This window comes from Rutilus rutilus (assembly GCF_951802725.1).
Source record: "Rutilus rutilus genome assembly, chromosome: 6".
In the NCBI taxonomy this organism is placed as follows: domain Eukaryota; kingdom Metazoa; phylum Chordata; class Actinopteri; order Cypriniformes; family Leuciscidae; genus Rutilus; species Rutilus rutilus.
Window position 1 is genome coordinate 47,099,062 of NC_140214.1, and position 21,961 is coordinate 47,121,022.

Below are 21,961 nucleotides of genomic sequence, written 5' to 3' on the forward strand. Positions count from 1 at the left end.
GTCCTAGTTTGGATCAAATCTTCACTTCAGCTTTTCAGTGTGACTAGATATAGATATATATAGATAGATATAGATATCTACAGATATAGATCAGCAAAGTGTTCCAACCACACCAGTCATGATGACTCACATGCACTCATATCACACACACACACACACACACACACACACACACACACACACACACACACACACACACACACACACACACACACACACACACACACACACACACACACACACACTTATAGATGTTCTCATCTGCTTCTATCAAAGCATCAAATATAAAAACAAACATCTTTTCTGAATTTATGCATGATGTCTCTTTCACTAGCTTATGTTAATATCTGTTTTAAGTATTGTGTGTGTCTAGGATGGTCATGTTTGTGCATGAATGTGTTCAACTTATGTCCGTAAGTGACTGTGTGTTTGTGTGCATGTTTTTAGATGATATTTAAACCAGTGGCGGCTGGTGATAATTATTTTGGGGGGGGGGGGGCGCATTTTTTTTTACATTTTTTTTGGGGGGGGGGGGGGGGGGGGGGTCGAGCAAAATACAAAGCAGAAACAAAAATGCTATTTTGATCTCTTTTTATTTACATTTCATACCAACAAAGTAGTAACAAAAAGCATGTTTCCTACTTGAACATACAGACCCTTTCCAAAAATTAGAATATCATGGAAAAGTTAAATTATTTTAGGAATTCAACTTAAAATGTGAAACTAATTTTATAAAAAAGGCTGATTGCTTGCAAAAGGGAGATATTTTAAGCCTTGATTTGTTATAATTTTGATGATTATGGCTTACAGTTTATGGAACCCACAAAATATAATTTTTTTGAAAATTAGAATATTACATGAAATCACACTGTAGTAGTAACACAGTATCCCATGGTCATTGAACCAGGTTTTGATTATTTTGGCAGTGTGGGCAGGTGAAACTCCTGCTGGAAAATCATCTTCATCTTCATAAAGCATCTTCATAAAGCTTTTCTGCTGAAGGAAGCATGAAGTGCTCTAAATGTCCTAGTAGACGGCTGCATTGACTCTGGACTTCCAGGACATTAGAGCACTTCATGCTTCCTTCAGCAGAAAAGCTTTATGAATTGCATGGCATCTACTTTGTATTCTTTATAAAGCAATGTTCAATGCATTTGTCCCTGTCAAATAAATATTAAATAAATGAAACTCAAGCTAACTTAGTGTTTAGCTAACTTAGTGAAGATTATTAGTACCAGACAAAAAGACGAAGTCTAACGTTATATGTAAAAACAAGTAATAAAAACTCGGTGAGTGTTTTAGTGCAATTTTCTCACCTCATGGGATCACAACACTAAAAGATAGTAAATCTTTTCCTGGATTTTTTTTGTGCGTTCCCGAGATTAGACCTTCCTTAACATAATGCCGAAAACCCGAAGTCTCTAGGTGGTCTGGTTGAGGAGTAGATAGAAGTGCAAGATTGGTGCGCACAGACGCACAGAACAGAAATCATGAGTTAACAATCGCAATTTGTCCGGTGGAAAATTGCGCTAAAAACTGCACATTGAAACATATGTTTGCGATGTATGCCATCATATTCCTGTCTCTCTTCAACGTCTCGTAAATTAGCATAATGTTTGTTGTAACGTGGCTGTTGTACTGCGATGCCCACCGTGTCAGAGTTCATCTGCTGTCAGTCAATCCTGCATCACCATGGCGCACACACTTAACGTTACCATGCTTCGTCCTCTGTCACTTGCCTGCTGCTGGATGTGTAAATCTGGTTGTTCCAGTCCGAGATCCTTAATCTTTTTTTTTTCTTCAAGCTAAAGTCTTGAGAAAGGTTTTTTTTGTAAATAAATAACAGAATTCGGATTAACTGCTGCCATTGCGTAATAAAAATTGACCAGCCTACTAGTAGCAAGCAAGCGTACAGTTGAATGACAGGTGACAAGAACCAATCAGATTGGATAAAATAACATGTATCCAATTATGATTGGCCAGGGACGCAACGACTTGCGCCCCGAGGAGGATCTTTAAGAAACCAATCAGAGACCAGCTTCAGGTCACATGCTGCCCGAGAATTTGTGTACTCACATAGACACCCATGTGTCCGGCGTCCCTCGCCCATGAAACGTATTGAAAAACATAGTAAATACTAAATAGTTAATCGATTAAAGACAGTTTTTATTCAATTCTGAGGCTCTTACTACCAGCCGGCACATGAGTAAACTATTATTATTATTTTTATTTATTTCATTTTAATATAATGTTTTTACACATGTTAATTTCTGAAATGTTGATGGGGGCGGCGCCCCAGCGCCCCCTATGGACAAGCCGCCACTGATTTAAACACTGTTCACTAAAGTTCTTGTTAATCCTTGGTTGTAAAGTCCTGTGGAGGAAATCATAGGGTCCTCTTCTTCATTGTAAGGTTGTGTGTGCATATGTTTGTGTATGAGTGTGTACATGTGGCCGTGTGCGGGGTGAGTGAGTTTTCAATTTCTCTGTAAATAATCAGATGTGTGTGCAATCAATCACCATCTCAACACTCAATCAGTTAAAGGTGTGGCCCATCTCTTAAAGGGGAAGTTCTGATATGCAGTTTGTCTTAAAGAGAAGATGACTTTGTTTCTTCGGTATGCGCCTTAATCAAGTGTTTTCATCAGCCTCTTCTGCAGGACTTTATTAGTACAAAGTTGTGCTATATAATACTGCAAGGAAGGTAAAAAGAGAAATGAATTTGAATCTAAATTTGAACTTTTTGCAAGTTGAGTGCTTTTGACTCTGTATGGGATCAGGTGAAAGAGTTTTTCACACTCATGCACTGAAAACAAATCCTGATCATTTCAAAAGATTTTTTATTTTCTTAATACATTATAATACATATATACAGTATATATAATTTATTTTTTTGATGTGTGATAGTTATCAGTGCATTGCACTTGTAAAAACACACTTAATGACCTTTTTAAACGAAAAATTGTAAAAAGAAAAGGTCGAGCCTTATTTGTTGGCAGATGCCACTTGGTTTGATATACTGTGTTGAATGCAATGAAATGTACACATTTTAAAGTGGCATTTAAGTGCTGTTTTCAAGTTTTCAACTCAAATGCAGTGACAAGTTATAAATGATGTCTTTATAAATGATGTCTTCAAAATCACACAAGGCAAATCAGTTAGAGCCAAGTACTTAAGTAAACACAAAAACAGTTAAATAAATATAGACATTGTAAAGAGTATATTTTGGCTTCGTCCGTCCATGTACATATGCAGATACAGAGCTGTAGCTTGTGAGGGAAGAAGTGAGAAGATGGAGGCCACCTGATAACAGCCTCTTGTGTGACTCTTGGTCAGGCAGCTGCATCAGTGGGCTGAGTTTCATCTGCAGGCCTTATGACACATGAAAGCTATATAAATACAGTTTGAAAATAATTTTTTATTGGTTTCTCTAACTTTAAAATTAAGTAATTAATGATCTAAAATTAATTGCTGCTTGACAGAATCCAGTTAAAAAAAGCTGGCTAATTTAGCTGCTGTTTGGTGGGATTAGTTCACCAGTTAGGTGATTAGGACTGTTACACTGCAAAAAATGAAATCTTGCAAAGTCAAAAAATCTTAAAATAAGGCAATATTACTTGTTTTTTTTCCTAAGATAAATTAACTAGCCTAGAACTAAAAGCAAAAGATTATTTTGCTTGTTTTGAGAAAATATAACTTGAATTTTCGGTTACACTTTATTTTAAGGTGTCATTGTTACAGTGTAATTATATATTTAAGTACTGAGTAATAGTAAGCAACTACATATACTTACTATAGGGTTAGGGTAGGATTAGGGTTTGGTTGAGGGTTAATTGCATGTAATTATGCATAATTTACTCTTATTACTATGGTAAGTACATGTAACATATGTAACAAGGACACTGTAAAATAAAGTGTTACCGAATTTTCTTACTTAGAAAAAAATGCCAGTTCTGGTGATTTCTTTAAATTAATTAAGTATCTTTTTAAAGTGTATGGTATATTTTGACACAGTCTATCCTAGAATCAGAAATTTCAAGCCAGATTTTCTTATTTTAAGAGCACAACATTTCTTATTTTTAGAAAACAATGTTAGCACATTCACATTTTTTTTAAATTGTTTCCTACTTTACATTGAATGAATGCATGAGGCATTTATATAGTGCTTTCATATGTACTACTGTACACCCAAAGCGCTTTACAATCATATCAGGGGATCTCTCCTCAACCACCACCAGTGTGAGCATCCACTGGGATGATGCGATGGCAGCCACAGAACAACGGTGCCAGTGCGCTCACCACACACCAGCTAGTGGAGAGGAGAGAGAGTGATAGAGCCAATTCAGTGAATTGAACATTATTTAGTTTGAACCAAATGAGAAACAAGTTGCAAATCATAGAAACATAACATTTTATTCGGTGCTGACAAATGTCAATTTATAGAGACAACATCTTGTACACCAAACAGTATCCAGTAACTTCATTTTAAAATATTAGTTTACCCCAAAATGAAAATTTCCTGATAATTTCCTCACCCCAATGGCATTCAAGATGTTCATGTCTTTCTTTCTTCAGTGGAAAAGAAATTAAGTTTTTTTGAGTAAAATATTTTAGGATTTTTCTACATACAATGGACTTGAATTGCAACCAAAATGTTGAAGTTCAAATCAATGTAGTTTCAAAGGGCGCTGAAGTGCTTCAAACGGCTCTCCTCGATCCCAGCTGAGGAATAAGGTCTTATCTAGCGAATCGATCAGTCATTCAAAAAATAAAATATACTTACAATCAAAAAATGGTATACTTTTAACCACAATTGTTAGTCTTGTGCTGGACTGCGACGCGCCGGGCATGACGCGTTCCAGTCCAGCACAAGACTAACAATTGTGATTAAGTATATAATTTTTTATTTTATCTTTTGAAAATGACTGATCGATTCGCTAGATAAGACCCTATTCCTCAGCTGGGATCGAGGAGAGCCGTTTGAAGCACTTCAGAGCCTTTTGAAACTACATTGATTTGAACTTCAACATTTTGGTTGCAATTCAAGTCCATTGTATGTAGAAAAATCCTAAAATATTTTACTTAAAAAAACTTAATTTCTTTTCCACTGAAGAAAGAAAGACATGAACATCTTGGATGGCATTGGGGTGAGGAAATTATCAGGAAATTTTCATTTTGGGGTGAAGTAATCCTTTAACAATAGCCAAGTACACACAAGGTGCTGAACATTTACTTTTAGCATGTATCTTCAAATGTCTTCTCTTTTCGATCAGTACAGTCAGTAATGAAAAAAACAAACAAACAAAAAAAAAAAAAACAAGAAGAGAGGACACTGACTGCGCTTTCCCTTTACTTTTCTTTGTTTTCCAGTAAATTAGCAGTCAGTGGTGCACTTTTAATCTCACACACATCTCCGAGATAATACTTGAGAGGAATGTAAGTACGATTCTTAAAACTGAGTGCATAATATGATGTATAATCTACAATTTCATCTGAAACCACTATCTCAGTGGCTTGAGCAAGGTTTGGGACCTCAATTTCATAAGAAGCAAACTCACGTCTGAAACCCACTGTATTATAAACTTGACATTCAAAGCAATACAAGGAAGAATTTACAATGTACATGTCCTTTATAAGCCCAAATACAGGAACGCCTTCATTTACATTGATTACGATCACTGATTTCTGGCGCAAGTACTTGTTGCCACTTAGCTCAAGCCATTTTGCAGACACCACATGATGCACGTTTTCTACACCCAAAAAAGCTCTCATTTTATCCTGCACATACTTCATATTTTCCACTTCAAATACAGGACCCAATAGAATGTCTTTAGAAAAAATTGGGTGATTCTCACGACTGATATTTTGACAACTCTCAAACATCTGATTGTGTTTAACCAAGGACTTGCAAACATTCTTGAAATTTAACTTGGAATACCAAGATGTTTAGATTCAAATCGCATACACATGTGTCTGACCATTGGACCTAAATCTTTAATCTGTTCAGGAATATGTATCAAATAATGTTGCTTTGGTGTTATATTGTTCTCAGGAAATAACAGTTTCACATTGCTCAAATGTTGCTTAATAAGCAACTTAAGCTTTGCTGTAGTGGCCAATGCAATAACTGGTGCAAATAAGATCTGAACAATCTCTATTAACTCAATAATCACTTGAAAGTATTCATTTCTTTCACAGCTGTCCAACACGAATGGCAGGATCTTCAATAGGACAAGCATTTGCCCAGCTGATTGCTTTAGTCTGTTGTCATTTGATGATAACGTGGTCACAGTAATGGGGCAGATCAGTTGAGTATGGGTATCCTAGAATAGCACTGTTAAATGTGTCCAGTTCCAGCTGCCCTGATAGCACTAGATGTTTAAGTACAGTTTTAACTTCCAGTTGTGCCACACCTTCTAATATCACATGCATAATGTCCTGAGGTGTTTGCCTGGCTGGAAAAATCAATCAGTTTGCTTTTCCTATTAATTCCATAAGTGGTTTTCAAACTGCTTCTCAGAAAGTCTGTGGCTGCCCTCTCAATTTCATTACACTGTCTGACATGTCTATCTAAAGACCGTTTGACAAAGTTTTCTGGTAACACTTTATATTACGACCCGCAAACAACTGCGTAAGTAAACCGAAATTACGGTGTACGTTTCTGTAATAATAGTGTACTTTCGTGTAGGTACAAGGGAACAATATGTTAAGTTTTGGGTAATAAAGGGGTAACAAGCAGATATACAACCTGCAAAGAACTTCGTAAGTAAACCGAAATTACGGTGTATGTTTCTGTAATTATAGTGTACTTCCGTGTAGGTATAAGGGAACAATATGTTACGTTTTGGGTAATAAAGGGGTAACAAGCAGATATACAACCTGCAAAGAACTTCGTAAGTAAACCGAAATTACAGTGTACGTTTCTGTAATTATAGTGTACTTCCGTGTAGGTATGAGGGAACAATATGTTAAGTTTTGGGTAATAAAGGGGTACAACCAGATATACAAGCAAATTATTTCTAATGTAATTATTTTAAAACAGGTACCTATTCTGTTAATATATTCAAGGCAAAAATTGTACGTCTGTTGTATATTAAATTTTTTATCACATTTCTAGCAAAATATGTTCTTGTGCAATGTAGTTACAGGGTAATTTTGACATATGTGGGTTGTAAATTAAACTAATATATGGCTGTATGTAAGCACAGTATGATAAAAATGTAATGTATTGGCTTTTCTTACTACTTAACGTTAAGCCAAAAAAAAAAAGTTTCTGCAATGATTTTAATTTAGAACGTACCATGTACTTACCTCATCACATTGTACTGCAATGACACTTAAATGTCAGGGCAAATATACTGTGTAAAAGTTTTTTTGTTTTGTTTTCTTAATAAGAGTACCTTTCTCTGTAATTACTGTGCAAATAGTGTTGTTTCGTATTGTTACATATTAAGTACTGCTTGTTACCCCTTTGTTCTGTGTAGTTACAGGGTAAGTGTAACTCCTGCGGGCTGTAAATTAAAGTGGAGCTTGTTACCCCCTTGTTCTGTGTAGTTACAGGGTAAGTGTAACTCCTGCGGGCTGTAAATTAAAGTGGAGCTTGTTATCCCCTTGTTCTGTGTAGTTACAGGGTAAGTGTAACTCCTGCGGGCTGTAAATTAAAGTGGAGCTTGTTACCCCCTTGTTCTGTGTATTTACAGGGTAAGTGTAACTCCTGCGGGCTGTAAATTAAAGTGGAGCTTGTTACCCCCTTGTTCTGTGTAGTTACAGGGTAAGTGTAACTCCTGCGGGCTGTAAATTAAAGTGGAGCTTGTTACCCCCTTGTTCTGTGTAGTTACAGGGTAAGTGTAACTCCTGCGGGCTGTAAATTAAAGTGGAGCTTGTTATCCCCTTGTTCTGTGTAGTTACAGGGTAAGTGTAACTCCTGCGGGCTGTAAATTAAAGTGGAGCTTGTTACCCCCTTGTTCTGTGTAGTTACAGGGTAAGTGTAACTCCTGCGGGCTGTAAATTAAAGTGGTGCTTGTTACCCCCTTGTTCTGTGTAGTTACAGGGTAAGTGCAGTAAATATACAATAAAGGATCCCATTTAATTTCTGACTTTTATTTAACAAAAAAAAAATTCAAAACACTTTTTCATCTTAATAAAACATTGTCTTTTCTAAAGTATATTCAAACAACAAAGTAACACATTATACCCCCCCCCCTCCTTTTATTTGCTTCTCTTGCTTTTCTTCTTCTTTCTTTTCTTGCTCTTCTTTTTCTGAACTTCCACTGGGGACTCTGAAGTTGAGGAGTTGGAGTCCCATTGGTCTTGCTGCACTGCAAAAATATGAATATATATACATGCTCTTAGCAAGCTACACCTTCAATTTTAAGTTGCCGAACAATCCTCCACTCTAAAACATTTTGTGCCACCTTATGTTACTGTCGTAACTGTAAATTTGAAGAAAACACATTTTGGTGAAGTTTGAGGCAGATCATGGGGGGGTTGTGATATTTTATAGTGATAATGACTGTAGTTGACAGTCTACAGTCTACAGTGCATGACAGTAGGGCAGCAGAATTTTTTTTTTAAAAGGCATAGTTGTTCTGACAGCAACAAAAAACAAAAAAGCACGAAACACAAACCTGAGGGCTGTGACACTACAGTATATCTTTGTGCCATTGCAGATGGGACAGCAGACTTCATCTTTTCGATTTCTTTTTTCAAAAAATCACACTCATCTTTCAGCAAAGTGATCTCTGCTTTAAGAGTGATAATCTTATCTTTGAAAGAAAGAAAGAAAGAACGAAAGAAAGAAAGAAAGAAAGGTTAGACGTTTAAATCTTAAATCTCTTTAAATCTCCCGCTCTACTCCAGGGCTTATACTTGTGACCACTTTCCTATTTTTTAAAACATCAAATTGAAGAACCAAACTATGGAGGGATTATTGGGTCAGATTGAAAACAAAGTCTAAAACTAAAAGTCTTAATCAAAAACTATAAGTCTAAATTTGAAACTAAAAGTCTAAGTCGAAAACTAAAAATCCCCAAATTCCCAATCCTAAATGGCTAAATGACCAAATGCCCAATCCTAAATACCATATTCATTTTCGACTTAGACTTTTAGTTTTCAACTTAGACTTTTAGTTTTAAATCTGACCCAATAATCCCTCCATAGTACCTAATTTATAAACAAATTTATTGCATTACAAATTAATGTTGTAATGATAATATAGGCTACATAATAAATATGAAGTTGTGGCTACATAGCATCATAGACTTCATAAAAATAAATATTGCACATCTATCCACCTTATTTATTTGTATTTATTTTTTATCTATCCACCTTATTTATATTTTATCTATGTGTCCTGGCCACATTCCACCCATTGGCCCTTACCAATCATGGCCTCCTAATAATCCCCTTACATTGAATTGGCTCTATCACTCTCTCTCCTCTCCACCTATAGCTGGTGTGTGGTGAGCGCACTGGCGCCGTTGTACTGTGGCTGCCGTCGCATCATCCAAGTGGTGGTTGAGGAGAGATTCCCTGATATGATTGTAAAGCGCTTTGGGTGTACAGTAGTACATATGAAAGCGCTATATAAATGCCTCATTCTATTCTATTCTATTCTATTCTATTCTATTCTATTCTATTCTATCCACCTTATTTTCGAACGCGGAAGAAAGTGATGTGACGTATTTCCCTTGACGTCCGTTTCCGTATTACGGAGCCCGGGAAGTCACCTGTGTGAGAAAAACAAAACAATCCGTGGCGACGGTTTCGCAATCCGTCCGCTCAGTTTATAAACCGTACTCACGAATTCTCAAACTGTTCCCTCGGTTTAACAAATCGTGCCCACGGATTAATAAACCATACCCACGAGTTTCTAATCCGCGCTCTCGGATTTGTAAACCGTGCCTTCAGTTTTTGCAATCTGTACCCACAAATTCATAAACCGTGCCCACGTTTTCGCAATCCGTTCCCACGGGTTTGTAATCTGTAGGCTACTCACGGATTTGTGGCTCACTCTCATTTCAGAAGAACACTTTGTTAACGAATCTTATTGTTTTATTGAATATTAAGTGGAATACATCAAATTGTCATAGGGCCTACGTCTCTGCATGTTTATATACGATTTAATATGAATGACGTGCATCAAAATCTTTTGTTTATTTGTGATAATCTTAGCACTTTATTATTTTCTAACCTGTCCTGTATTATGACTGATATTTGACGAATTGCTTTGTTAATTTTTTTTTTTTTTGTAAGTTTGGACAAAAGCATCTTCTAAATATGTAGGCCTAGCCTAAAATGTAATTATAATATTATTATTAGAAAATATATTATTATTATTAGTATTAGTAGTAGAGTTAATAACTATATAAATGAGTTCACTGAAGACAGTAATATGTTTATCATAAAATAATTTGAATGCTTTAATTTTTAAGCAAAAATTATGCAAAAAAATTAGGCCTATTTTATCCAAAACTGTAAAAGGTTAGGCTATAGCCTATAATAATAAAGAATTGATAAATTATTTGATGACAAACATATTACTGTATTACTAAGTGAACTCGTTTATAGTTAATTTATAACTCAAATATTAATTATTATTATTATTACATTTTAGTCTACATATTTAAAAGACGCTTTTGTCCAAAACTTACAAAAAATTAACAAAGCAATTCGTCAAATATCAGTCATAATACAGGTTAGAAAATAATAATAAAGTGCTAAGATATCACAAATAAACAAAAGATTTTGATGCACGTCATTCATATTAAATCATATATTCCACATGGACCCGCTATAATTGAGAATCACTTTAAGCATGCAGATGCAGTTAAGACAATTTGATGTATTGCACTTATTACAAAATAAAACAATATACAATAAGATTCGTTAACAACGTGTTCTTCTGAAATGAGAGTGAGCCACAAATCCGTAAATACAGATTACAAACCCGCGGGAACGGATTGTGAAAGGTGGGCACGGTTTATGAATTTGTGGGTACAGATTGCAAAAACTGAAGGTACGGTTTATTAATCCGTGGGCACGATTTGTTAAACCGAGGGAACAGTTTGAGAATTCGTGAGTACGGTTTATAAACTGAGCGGACGGATTGCGAAACCGTCGCCACGGATTGGTTTTTTTTTTTCTCCCACAGGTGACTTCCCGGGCTCCGTAATACTCATGGAAGCTATGCCTATTTTTTTACAGTCTATGGACGGAGTATGCATAAAACATTATTTAAACAGTTATGGTAAAAATGTACTACACCTGCCATGTATGAACCAATGAGAGGATGAAATATAAGTGGCCTGATATATAATAAGAAGATATATTTTAATCATTTTGTGTTGTTGTTCAATATCTTTACAATGGGAAAGTTTGTGCTGAAAATATTCAATTTGGAAAGATTGTGACGCTGCAATATTGTGAAAGGTAACGTTACTCCCCAATCTTACACTTAAATGCGTCGTCATGTTTTCCCGACACAGTGGTGGTCATGCTGCTCCCACACGCGACTTCAGTGGATGTGGCGTTTTCACCCACCGTCCTGTACTTCGACGGCTTCATAATCTTTCTTTTGGGCCGGTTCATCTTTGATTAAAGACGAAAAAGGAAGATCTGATAATATATTACCTGAAGGACGGACACTCAACTCACTATCTCTCACTCTCTTGGTATTGGCGGGTCGCAAGCAAGGTGCATACCGCCACCTACTGTTCCGGAATATGCAACCTCATGGCTTCACGTACTTATAAAAGGTAAATAAATTAATTTAATTTAAAAAACAAAAACGTTATTCTATTATATATCCTACCTGAGTGTCTGGGAATCGAGTCCAAAAATAAACAGGCTTAGACCTTCAGCGTGTTTGCAAACAGAGATGACGTATTTTGTGGGCGGAGCCCAACTGGTGGCAGTGTGAAGTGTTAGCGTTAAACTGTGATTGTTATGGTCCCAGTTCCTGCGTTTTCATCACGTTACGTTTATTTTTTAGATAGATTAAAAGTTTAAATGGCTTGGCTACTGAGATGTGTGTATGTATGTAATGTATATGTATATGTACTGTTCTTTATTAGTAAATCAATTATAACTATAAAAATGATGGCCATTTTTTTTTTTTTTTTTTTTTGCATTCCTATTCTGACACTCAGCAGCACAAGAAGACATTTTCTAGTGAGTTATCTTTCTTGTTTCACTCATGTATAATTCTTTTCCACTATTTTTTCGCCACCACATTGCTAGCAGCTTGCAGTGACGTGATTGTGACGTCCACTCGTAAAAGGTCTGTCACTAGGCTTGTTTGAGATGAGCAAAATCTGCGCAGAACCGATCACCGGTGATCAGCGCGAGATGCATGCCGGTTAGAAATGTGTCCGAGTGCGGTCCGCCTTGCCGTGATGTCATGCTGACGTACGTATGTCAAAAAAAGCTTGCGATCGCAAGTTGTACATGTCGGATTCTGCAGTCGAGCGCAGTTGCTCTCCACCGACTGCGCTGATCAAAAGCACGATGGGAAACGACTTGCTGACGACACAGCTTGCTCATTGGTTTAAACAACCGTGATGTATTGATCTCTTTTAAAATGTTTGATTTTAAAACTCTGATATCATGTTTTATGTGTATATGTTATGTGTGAATATTCCCAAACTATCTGACAGTGCGATCTCTTTGGGTTATGCAATTTAATTTTTATAAAAAATTAAAATAAATAAAAACACAAATGTCTGTATTAAAGAAAACAATATTGATAAACATGTATTTGGAATAGAATTAAATAACAAGTACTTTGGGTGTCTTGTTCATTGTATTTATTTTCATATAAAAGCAACAGAACTTGAATTACATCCAGTTTATTAGCAACACTGTGCACGAGCGTGAATCCCGCGATATCCATCTTTGATCTCACAGGTGTCAGATCCACTGCGAGAAGAGAGATATGTCCGGCTGGGCTTGCCTGCGCTTTTTTCACTCCTCCTCTCACTGCAGCCGCCTACTCTCGCATACATTTCAGGCGAGGCAAGGCGCATCTCAAACAAGCCTACTATCAGTGACATCAAAGTATCGCGAGAACGATTAGAAAGCAAACGGCTCCCTGTGCTTTTGAATTGCTCTCGCGGTACTACCACGTCAAGCCTATCGATACTCCGATTTAGAAATCAAAAAACCTATCTAAAGATCGAAGTCAAATTTATCTTTGATTTCATCCATCACCATACGAATTTTGTTTGGGTAAAGTTTTTTTTTCTGTGAGAAATGCAGGCTACTGTAACGATTAAAAATGTAAACAATAATATCTATTTGTTTATTTATTCGCTAACATGTTTTGTTAACATGTTTTTCTTTTTTCATGTCCGAATCTACAGCAAACTTCCAGTCGCAAATGTTTATCTAATGTTTACCTAGGCCTACTGTCTAATTATATTACATCTTTTAATTGTATCGTTCATCTTCGGATTTTATGCCCTACAGCATGTAAGTTACGAAATCTTCGTAATTTACTGTACTTTACACTCGTGGACACAGGGCCGTTTCTAGCCTTTCTGGCAGCCTAGGCGAGATTTCTACCAACCTCCCCCACCCCCAACTCTTGGTGGGGCGGGGGCTCTCACTGGCGCCCCCCGTATAAACGGAGGTCGGAGCCAGCTGCAAGTGGGTGGGTAGCAGCAAGTGGGTGGAGCTTTAGCCGCAAGTGGGCTGTACAAACTTCCAGAGGATTTTGATTGGTTTATTTAGTATCACCTGTGTTGTAGTAGCTATTGGTTTTTGCTCCACAGTTGGTGGCGGTAATGTGTAAGTTTTGTTGCGATCCATCAGAAAACAAAGAAGAAAACCGCTTTCACATGTCAGCTGAGATGAAGGGGTAAGCTTGTTGTACAGTTTTTAGTTTTGTAAAAAAGCATTATAAGTTCTGAAAAAGACCATTTCATAATGGCGTTTGTACACTGTTTTTAGTCTTGATGTATTAAAAAAGAATAAGGTTCAAGTGTATCCAAATAAATTTCTGTTGTTTTTTTAGTAGCACACAAATTACAAAATTTGTAACTTGCATGACAAGATCTTTTCTGCATTCCATTTCTACAATTTGCTTTCCAGATTATGGATTCTGAAGACCATAATAAGGTATTGTGGCAGTATAATTTTTGTACGTTTTAGGACTGCATTGATTTTCAAATTGTAAATGTCTTAAACGTTTTGTAAATGGATTTGATATTAGAATACAACTCCTAACTTAATTGTACAATGCATGCAATTCTTTTAAAACTTGTTTTCATTGTAGTTATGCTTTTTTCTGCGTAATCCACAATGTAATGTAATGTAATTGAAACATTTGTTTTAATATCATAATTATTTTATAAAATGTATTACTCATAACAATCAGTGAAATAAATGTGAAACGCATATTATTGTGCTTCTTATGGCTAGAAAGTAAATATTGACATTAAAAAATAAAACGCATAACAAGAACATCATTGATAATGTTAAATGTTATGTTCATATTTTGTTTTCACCTCAGGTGTTGCATGCTGGAAAAATAAGTCGTCTCACTACAAACAGCTCTTCTGGAGGATGTACTCAATCTCCACTTGTTTGGAGTGTGGGTTTGTGTACAAATGCTGCAAACCTGGTACGTTTTGTGTAAATTGGTGATGAATAAACTAGTTGTTAGTCTAAAGCAGGGGTGTCAAACTCAGTTCCGGGAGGGCCACTGCCCTGCAGAGTTTAGCTTCAACCCTAATTAAACACACCTGATCAGCCAATCTAGTCCCTCAGGCTTATTTGAAAACTGCAGGTGTGTGTGTGTTGAAGCAGGGTTGGAACAAAACTCTTTAGGGCTGTGGCCCTCCAGGAACTGATTTTGTCACCTGTGGTCTAAAGGAAAACTAAAAATCTAATTTACTTATGTCATCCCTTGGAGTTTAAAAGTTCTGGACAACATTCACTTGCATGGCATGGACCTACAGAGCTGAGAAATTATTCTTAATGTTTGTAAATGTTCAATGTCAACTATAAACCCTAGTTCTTATTGTGCTTCTTGTGTATCCACCAGGTTATGCTGGGAAGGGAAAGCGAGGCGAGCTCCAGGGCATTTATTCAGAAACCTACCACCCTGGATTTAGCAGTTTCACTGCATGCAGATCAGTTCTAATGAGCTGATATACTGTCCTTACAAATAACAAAAAAATAATACAAATAATAAAATAAAATAAACACTTTTGCAATCAATTCTGAGTGACTTGTACATGATTTTATTCATTGAAAAAAATAATTTATCCACCCAGAGATTTAAATGTAATATATGTGTAAAACATTCAGAAGAACGTTAGTCTGCTATTTAAATCATAGTAAAGATGGATGGTAACTTTGTTTTGTTTTTTACATTAGCCAAATGTTTTTCATGTATTTACACATTCACTTCACTGAGTCCAATTGCATCACATTTTAATATGTTCATTTACTTGATACTGTGGAATTGTAGAATATATATCTAACATTCAGAAATATGCTTGAATAAGGCCTACAGCCTGATGAATTTAAAACTTTAAGTATGGTAAAACGTGTGAAGACGTGACTTCATCATTGACAGTGAGTGGTATTGGACACACACAATAATAACAAAGCTGTAAGAAATCAGACCATGATGAGGAACATAATATTTGATCGTTTATTTTCATTACTGTCGCTACTTCCTGCCATATTCATTCACAGCCTCCTCGCAATGACAGCTTGGGGATTTCCGCATAAGCTCCTCCCACTTGCGGCGTAAACTCCTCCTACTTGCACATTTGTGAAATCCCTCCTACTTGCGGCATAAGCTCCTCCCACTTGCGGCGTAAGCTCCTCCCACCTGCAGGTCTCCGGGCTGCAGCGATACATACATGGGCCTAGTTTGCCTATGCCTAGAAACGGCCTTGCGTGGACACATTATTAGGTAAGTTTCGTTCGCCTTTCGATTGTTTGCCTTTCGATTCAGGTTTCGTCACTAAATGAGTTTTTATGTAATTATAATTAATCCTAAAAAATACATTTGAGTAAGAAATCAATAGTTTTTTTGGTAATGCTTTTAGTTGTGTGGTGTAGCCTGCAAATAAATGAGAGTAAATGGGAAAGCTGCAACTTTTTTTTATAACTTTTACATCTCTCCACCGATTTCAATGATTTGTATCTGTGTGGAGTAGCCTACATAAATGTCTTAGATTTGCTTACAATTGCTTAGAATCTGTACCGTTAAAACGTAAAAAGGTATTTGTATAAGGAATTATGATTGTATACGATTAACGTTAGTTTGGATAGCGGAGGCATCCATAATGTAATATAGCTTAATGTACATGAAGTGAAATCAATTATTTTGGCTTGATGGTTTGTATACCCTCATACTGTGCACACGACGGATGCATTTTTACCTCCAGTTGCTATGAGACTAATGGAGAAGTTTCCACCACTAATTGGTGGCGCCGTTGACCTGTACGATCCAGCAGCCAACGCGCGGTCCAATTATTTCTAGTTGTATCTAAATTAATGGGTTGTGGTGTTTAATTATAAAAATGAAGTTAACCATTATTTGCCTTTGTTTGTCTTTATCTTCGACAGTCATGGGCAAGTTCATGAGAGAACTACAATACATGACATGGAAAGGGGGAAGAAAGTTGATTAAGTGGTTGCAGAAACATAGGCTGCTTGCACCAAAGATGAAGTGCCCTGTTTGTAGGACCCATATGAAAATGTCAAAAACAGGCTCTACAAAAACTGGTTATAGGTGGTAAGTGTAAATGTATCTGTGCAAATATTTTGCTTAGTTGTTAATTATTGTTAGTCCTTTTTCGTGTATGTTTTTGAATGGTTCATTCTGTGGCAAGTCTGAGTTAAAGGGATAGTTCACCCAAAAATGAAAATGCTGTCATCATTTACTCTCCCCTTAAGTTGTTCCAAATCTGTATGACTTTCTTTCTTCTGCTGAACACAAAAGAAGATATTTTAGAGAAACTCGGTAACCAAATGACTGATGGACCCCATTGACTTCCATAGTAGGAAAAAAAATACTATGGAAGTCAATGGGGACCAGCAACTGTTTTATTACCAACCTTCTTTAAAATATCTTCTTTTGTGTTTAGCAGAAGAAAGAAAGTCATACAGGTTTGGAACAACTTGAGGGAGAGTAAATGATGACAGCATTTTCATTTTTGGGTGAACTATCCCTTTAAGATGAAAGCCAAAATAAGCAAATCATAATAGTAACCCAGTGTTTTTGAAAAGTATACAGATATAAGACATAACAAGGATGAATTGGTTACACCGGGTAAAGTATGAGCAGTGTGAAGCATCAAATAAGATAACCCCGGACCCCTGGGTTTAGAATTAACCAGGGTAAACTATCAACTATGTATGATAGCTAAGTTTGCAAAGAATATGAATTTAAAATCACATTGAGATATCTTTAATACTTCTTAAGCTACTAACACACAAACTTGGAGACATTTCTTTGTGACACTCATACAGGAATGTGCTGTGCAGTTATTTTTTTTTAAGGGAACAAGATGCATTTCCAGTTTAAACATTTTTAGTAGACTTCACAGAGAAGATGTAGATTTTAGTTACATACTAGATAATTTACTGGATGTCGTGCACATAATTTAAAACAAGGATTATTTGCATGATATTTCAAATAAACATTCTTTAATGGAATTAGTGTGTCATTTCTATTGTTGTTTCTTTTAATCATTAAGAAATTTCATGTTTTAGTTGACAATTTGTTTAATCTTTCCACAGGAGATGTAGAAGAAGATGCCATAAGGAAATTTCCAAATCTATTAGGACAGGATCCATGTTCGAGGGTTCACACATGGAAATTTCAGAATGGCTCAAGATAATGCATAAGTAAGTTTGTTTGTTTGTATAAATAATTATATATTGTGTGCAACAGTGAATATATTGCGTGTATTATCTATCATTTGGTATATTATTTTAATTTAAGTTAATTGTATCTCAGAAACATAAGACACACAAGGGGTGGCACAGTGGGTAGCACTGTTGCCTCACAGCAATAAGATCCCTATAGGTCAGGTTGCCTTTCTGTGTAAAGTTTGCATGTTCTCCCTGTGTCAGGGTTTACTCCAGGTACTCCGGTTTTCTCTCACAGGAAAAAAACATGCAGGTTAGGTAAATTAGAGATGCCAAATTGCCCCTCCCCCAACGTTTGTATCAATCAACTTGTGTGGATTACTTGTGTATGGATTAACCAGTTCTCGCCATGCATATAAGCCATAGATGCTGGAATAACGTTAAAAATAAACAAACACGAAACTACAATCACTGGATATATTGTGTAATGTAACATCATATTATTTGTGTTTCATTATTTTTTATGGAGTCAAAGGTAAATTACACCCAAAAAAGAAAATTCTGTAATTATTTACTCATCTTGTTTCAAACCTGTATACATTTCTTTATTCTGCTGAACACAAAGAAGATATTTGGATTAATTTTAGTAACCAAACAGATCCAATCCCACATTTACAGAAATAGTTTGGAAAATAAATACTATGGGAATCAACATGAAATGAGATCTGTTTTGTTACTGACCTTCTTCAAAATATCTTCCTTTGTATTCAGCAGAATTAAGAAACTCAAGACAGGTTTAGAACCACATCAGGGTGCTGCTTATATATCTCGTATATGGTTTAACACTATTTTGAATTGTCAGTTTTGCTCAAGGTCTCAGAAAAAGACATATCGACTTGATTGAGGAAGGGGCTGCTAGAAGTAGTACATCAATCACAAGAGTATATAATACTCTTCGCCAATGCTGTGTCACTGCAATTAAAAGACTTCAGAGAAGAAAGAAGATGAGGATTGGTGGAAGACATGCTTTTGTTGTCATTGACGAAAGTAAATTCCGCCACAAAAGAAAGGTACAACATTGAATGGTAGATGCTGTTGAGATTACTATCAAGATAAAAAACATTTAAGATATTCAAGTAAAAATAATAACATGGCTGTATCATTTTGATTTTACTATGTGTAGTACAACCGTGGACGCTTCGGAAGAACATGGCGAAGGAAACATTCATGGGTCTTTGGAATGCTGGAGGTGCAAGGAACATCTAGAAAACCAATATTGAAGTTGGTCAAACATCGCCGAAGAAATAATCTGCTACCCATCATACGAAAGTATGTAGTACCTGGGAGTGAAATTCTAAGTGATTGCTGGAGGGCATACAACACCTTGCCGCAGCATGGATACATACACTATCAGGTTAACCACCGACGATACTTCATCCATCCACAATCAGGTGCCCACACCCAGCACATGGAGCGTGCATGGCGCACATATAAAGAAAACATATATAGATGCAGGGGAAACCTCACCAAACAGTCACTGAAAACAAATCTTTGTTTAGTTGAGTGGAACTACTGGCTTGGTAAGAACCACAGACATGGACCCATTGGTCGCCTGATTCATGATATTAAAAAAGTATATAGATTTTAAAGAAAATTTAAAAAGAGAGAGTGGTCATAACAGTTCTTTTTGTAATGTTGGATGTTATTACACATTTATATAATTTAAAATTTTGATTCTGTTAAAAGTGTGAACAAGTTTTAAACTTTAATTTTTGAAGTAATTTTGTCCTTGATTACAATACTGATTTTTGGTTGTAATTAACTATTATTAAACAGACACTGTTCAATTGTTATCGTTGTGGTTGTGCTTTTTTAATTATTTTTTTTATATTTTAATGTTTTTTTTTATTATAGTTCTTATTTTTAATAACACAGAAGGTAACATTTTCTCATATTTGTTAACAATTAGTTAATTGATTAGATTACATGAGGTATCAATAAATAATACAGCATTTAGTAATCTTAGTTCATGTTAAATTCTGCAAATTTACTAATACATTTACAAAATCAAGTGGTATAACATTAATGTATGCAACATGAACTAACATAAACAGTAACTTACATTAACAAAGATTAAATTAATGTTGAAAAATTATATTGTTTGTTCATGTTATTTAATGCATTTGCTAATGTTTACTAATACAACCCCATTGTAAAGTGTTACCAAAACAACTAATTAATTATATAGTAACAATGAATAAAAGAACTGGAGAAAAAGGTGAATCGAGAATCGTTTGACACTTGAATCAAATCGTTTTCACTCGACAGCAGTGAAACTCTTTGCCCCCTGCTGACATGGCATTTCTACCATGGAAATGCAAAGAAACATAATTTCATTGCTGAGAGAGTCACAGATCCGTGGGGTAGCTTTACAAGTTGTGGGTGAGCGTGTGTGGGAAAACAACGAGGAAGGAAAAGACGTAAGTTTGAACTTAATAGTGAGTATTCCGGGAGGCGGTGGTAAGGCCGTGATCCCCGTTCTCGGTCAGAAAGACATAGAAGATTTAAAAACAGGTAAGACGTTTTCTAAAATGTGGATTGCTTGTAACTCATAGTTAGAGCACTAAAATGTCAATATATGTCCTAAAATGTGTAAACCTAGTCGTAGAAAGTAAATTATACAAGTTTGTTAATAACTGTCCTTGCAGCAGAATCACGTGACCCACTGCACGAGGACGACGATCGGCAAGTAAAAGACGTTTTTTTATGTATATATATATATATATATATATATATATATTTAATTAAATACTGTTGTGTTCATATGATATTTGATGTTGGACAATCATATGTTAATGGGTAAGCTAATGCAGGCTTATTAGCAAAATTTTAACATAGGCCTACTTAATATAGTTACCGTCATTAGATAAGGCTACGTGATTAGTGATTAAATTGACTTTAACTAATTTTTTTAGAGATAACGCCATGGAAGACAGTGATTCGGAAGACATCCCCATACCACCCCTCCCCCAACCAGCTCTTGCATCTGATCACGGAGGAAACCTAGCTCCTACTGCCTCCATTACCCTCGAAAAACTGCGTGAAGAGAAGAGTGCCTTGGTGGACCAGAGGGATCAGCTGAGAACAGAACTGGATCGGCTGTTGGACTCAGTTGCTGCCCCTGCACCTGCTCCATCGACTGTGCCTGCCACTCATAGCTACAGTAAGTTATATTGCAGTGTTTTTAACTGGTCCTTTTTAATGCAGAGACACTAAACCAATTTGATCCAAATTTTCCCATACATTAAAATATCCAAATGATGTGTCATTAGTATCTCTCTGAAATAATCAATATAATGATTAAAAAAATATGGACATGTATGTGAAAAGTTGAGTTTTAAGGTTGCTCACAATTGTGAGCGGTGGAATAATGTGATACTGAATTAATGGTAGGCTATACCTTTTTGTTTAGTGCAATATTCACAGTAACTTTGTCATTGTTAAACTTTAATTCATCTTTTGTTAATAACTGCCATTTTAAAGTACAGTAAATTCAAAAAATGTTTTCCCAGTGGTCACAATTGTTGTCATCAACATGTTTACTTATTCCATGACCACACTCGACAAAACTGAATAAATGTGAATTTATATATTGATACTAGACACTTTGAAGTCAATGTGTACAAAAAAATATTTGTCATATCTTTATGTTAACATATTTTTTTTATTACCTTTTGTTTTTGGGCTTTGATGCAGCTACTCATGGTACAAACAAGGATGTAAATTGCTCTGGTCATTGTGACCAATTGAGCTATACATGAGAAAATGCACATATTAAATTCATACCCTTTATTAGTTCCATATTTGCAGGAAATGGACTAAAACAACATTCAGTAACATTTTAAAGCTTTATAAATATTTTTTTTAATTTATAAATATTTTTATGGTCACAATTGTGATTGGTGGGATTAAATGGGTTTAAACTAGATTAAAAATGAAACACTTAATAATAACTGCACACTATACATTTTTATTTAAGCATTAGTAAATAATTAATTCATAATTTATAGAGCATTGTTCCTACATTAATAGAGATTAGTAAGCAGTTTATTAATAAACAGGTTAT

General features: G+C 35.6%; 2 long non-coding RNA genes across 2 annotated transcripts; both read left to right on the plus strand.

Moving 5' to 3' along the window:
* The first annotated feature begins 11,188 nt into the window (after positions 1–11,188).
* On the plus strand, positions 11,189–15,212 carry LOC311292436. Its single transcript, XR_014627717.1, has 4 exons — positions 11,189–13,858; positions 14,092–14,118; positions 14,513–14,623; positions 15,047–15,212. It is a non-coding gene; the product is annotated as an uncharacterized lncRNA (long non-coding RNA).
* Positions 15,213–16,614: 1,402 nt separating this feature from the next.
* LOC311292923 lies at positions 16,615–19,935 on the plus strand. Its single transcript, XR_014627850.1, has 4 exons — positions 16,615–16,756; positions 17,764–17,871; positions 18,698–18,905; positions 19,019–19,935. It is a non-coding gene; the product is annotated as an uncharacterized lncRNA (long non-coding RNA).
* Positions 19,936–21,961: the final 2,026 nt, after the last annotated feature.